Genomic DNA, 3,263 nt, shown 5'->3' on the forward strand with positions numbered 1-3,263 from the left:
AGAGAGAGAGAGAGAGAGAGAGAGAGAGAGAGAGAGAGAGAGAGAGAGTGAGTGGGAGAAGAAAATTTTCCTCGTACGATTTCGTTGTACGTTTCATGACTTCTCGAATAATAATCCCGGAACGGAAGGGAAACGTTACAAAGAACCGACAGGAAGTAACTTCCGTGTTATTTGATAATAAACGTCTATCGTATGATACGTAGATGAGTCAAAGTTAGAAAAATCAATGAATACGATTGACTAATTTATTAACAAATTCACGGATTTATCGGAAAAATAATGAAGAAATTGATAAGAATAGAAAACAATAATTGTTAACGATATATATATATATTTTAACTCCATTAATCATCGCGAATTTAAAAAGGATCATTCTTATGTAAGTATTATACCTTTTATTTTATTGTTATAAATGAAAAATTCAATTTATAATTCTCAAAAGGAGGGAACAAAAATTAATGTAAAATATTTTCTTGAAAGAAAAAAAGGAAAAACAAATAAGGATTATAAGAGGGTTATTAAATTTGAAGAAGAATAATAAAAATTCGTACGGTTTAACGTGATATATATAATTTAATTAACGTTAAATTTAATCGCGATATAAAATTGAATATCATTATTATAACGCTTACTTACGTAAATTACATGGTATCTAGATTTTTGTAACGTTCCATACGACGCGATACACGCGAATTGGTAAACAAGATCCTTTTCCTAGAATCTGAATTCAAGGAGGGAGTTTCGATGAATGCTATTCCCGTCTTATGTGAACGCATTCGAACGTTCGAGAAACGTTTCTGCCGTTCGAATAATCGAATAAAACTTTTTTATGCTCCTAGGTGAAAGAAGGGAAGAAAGAAAAAGCTAGCTAACTAGCTAGAGAGAGAGAGAGAAAGAGAAGGAGAAGCATAGATAGGTAGGGGGAGAAAGATAACAAGTATAAGAAAAATAAAACGAAGGCTTTCAGTCCAACCACGAAGCACCTTTCTGTCTTTGCATTCGAATCGGGAAGCCGTGCAGCAATGCAACTATTTAAGTATTCTTCTCATAATGTCCCTATTGCCGTGTGATTTCCTTCTCTCTCTTTTTCCTTCTCATTCCCATTCTCTTATTCTCTTATTCTCTTATTCTCATTCTCATTCCCTGGCATTGCGAAGATATTTACAAAATGTATCGTGGCCGATGAACGAGAAGGAGGAGGAGGAGGAGGAGGAGGAGGAGGAGGAGGAGGAGTAGGGTTCGGTGATCCTGAATAAATATGCCTGAATCACCTTGAACTTTCTCACCTTTAACGAATCTGTCAATCGAGGGGGTCCATGCAGAAATACAAAAAAAAAAAAAATAAAAAAATATAGAATACCCTAGAATAATATATCGAGAAGGATATTTTTTATGTATAAAAAAAAAACAACAGAAAAATAATTCCGATTATATTCGACAATTAATTTTTGCAAATGAAAATTAGAAAAAGAAAATATTACTTAAAATTATACAAATTTTCAAACGATTTTATAACTTATACACACACATACATGTTAACACAGTTATAAATATATATATAGTATATACAATAGTATACGTAAGTCAACATAGTTATATATTACATATAGTATATATTTTTACATAATATAAAATATATAACACAATACTATTTATTATTATAATTTTATACACAGTAGAATAGTAAAGTAACTTGCGGGGGTCGTGAGATTTAAACTTTCCTCAGGACATTTTTGGGCAGCCCTTGTTGGACACCTGTGAGGATCACGCCGTGTATAAACGGTGGGTTTGAAAGAAGAACGAAGGGAAAAGAGAGGAGTCAGAGAGAGAGAGAGAGAGAGAGAAAAAGAAGGGAGGAGCAGGAGGAAAAAGAAAGGCGGTGACCGTGGTAAAAAACGAGATAAAAAATGAGACGCATCTCGCAGAGGGGTAGACCGGTTCGTCTGGTCCTTGATTTGAAGCCAAGAGTGTCCTTTTTCTTTTTCCTTCATTTTTATATTCCTCTACCCCCCCCTAACCCCACCCCACCTTTCCTTTCCTTTCTCCTTACCTATCATTCTATCTCACGCGCACTCGTACTCTTTCATCTCCTCTTACTCGTTTTCTCCCCTTCGATCTCGATCCTTCTCTTATCCCTTTACCCCCTCCCCCCTCTTCCACCCATCACCCCACCACCCCTCTCACTCCTTTTCATTCGTTTTCTTCATTTTATCTTTCTCTCTTTCTTTCTATTTATTTCTCGTGTCTCTCCCGAGCCCAGTTTTAAGGGCGTCGCCTGGTATCACGTCACAGTGGTTGGTAGACCACATACAATTTATATTTCTCCCCATACTATATCGAAGATTTCCTCTAATTGGATCTCTTTCCCGTTCCTCCCTACTCTCTCCCCCCCCCGCCCCAACCACCGCTTCTCCCCCGTTCCCCTGACGCAACCTTGTTTAATGTAACGACCTGTTGCTGCTGCTGCATTGCTCCTTTTCGTTAAAAACATTTTTCTCTTTTATTTCATACACGATACTTTTTTTTTGTTCCCCCCTTACCCCACCCCCCGCCCCCCCATCGATATAGCTGATTTTCATTTTGTTTATTAAATATATAGAATTTGTTGTTGTTGTTGTTGTTGTTGTTGTCAATTGATAATATATTATTTTAAAATACGTCTCGGAGAATTCAATCGAAATGGAACAAAACTCGAGGTGGTTTTTTTTTTTTATATATAAAAAATTCAAATAGTACGAGAATAATCGAGGATGATATTTATTAATAAAATATTGTTAACCCTTTGAGTTATTATTGTTTCACTTTGAGTGGTGAATACTTTTAATTGAAGAGTGTTTTCTACGAATGAAATAGTTTATTATTAATGTGTTACCACAAATATGATAATATTAATAAATTATATTTAAATAATTACAATTTTTCTTTCTAATAATATTATTATCATCTGACAAAATACAACAAAAATATTACATTATTTTACATTAATATTGATAAACACACGCGTATCCAACTTTTATTAAACGCATATATGCATCCATAGCACTCTCAAAGGGTTAAAGATATGTATATATATATATACGTAAGCAAAAAGAAAAAGAAAAAAATAACAAAAATGTATTGAATTTATTGTGGTAGATATTATTATATCGATTTGTTACTTCTTAAATAAAACGATCGTAGATAAATTATTTCACGAGATTTGAATACGAGTTTCATTTAATATAAATGATAATATTTAACGAACACAAAATTTGTTTATTCGA

The sequence above is a fragment of the Polistes canadensis genome, unplaced genomic scaffold (assembly GCF_001313835.1).
Source record: "Polistes canadensis isolate GaletaPanama2010 unplaced genomic scaffold, ASM131383v1 scaffold_303, whole genome shotgun sequence".
In the NCBI taxonomy this organism is placed as follows: domain Eukaryota; kingdom Metazoa; phylum Arthropoda; class Insecta; order Hymenoptera; family Vespidae; genus Polistes; species Polistes canadensis.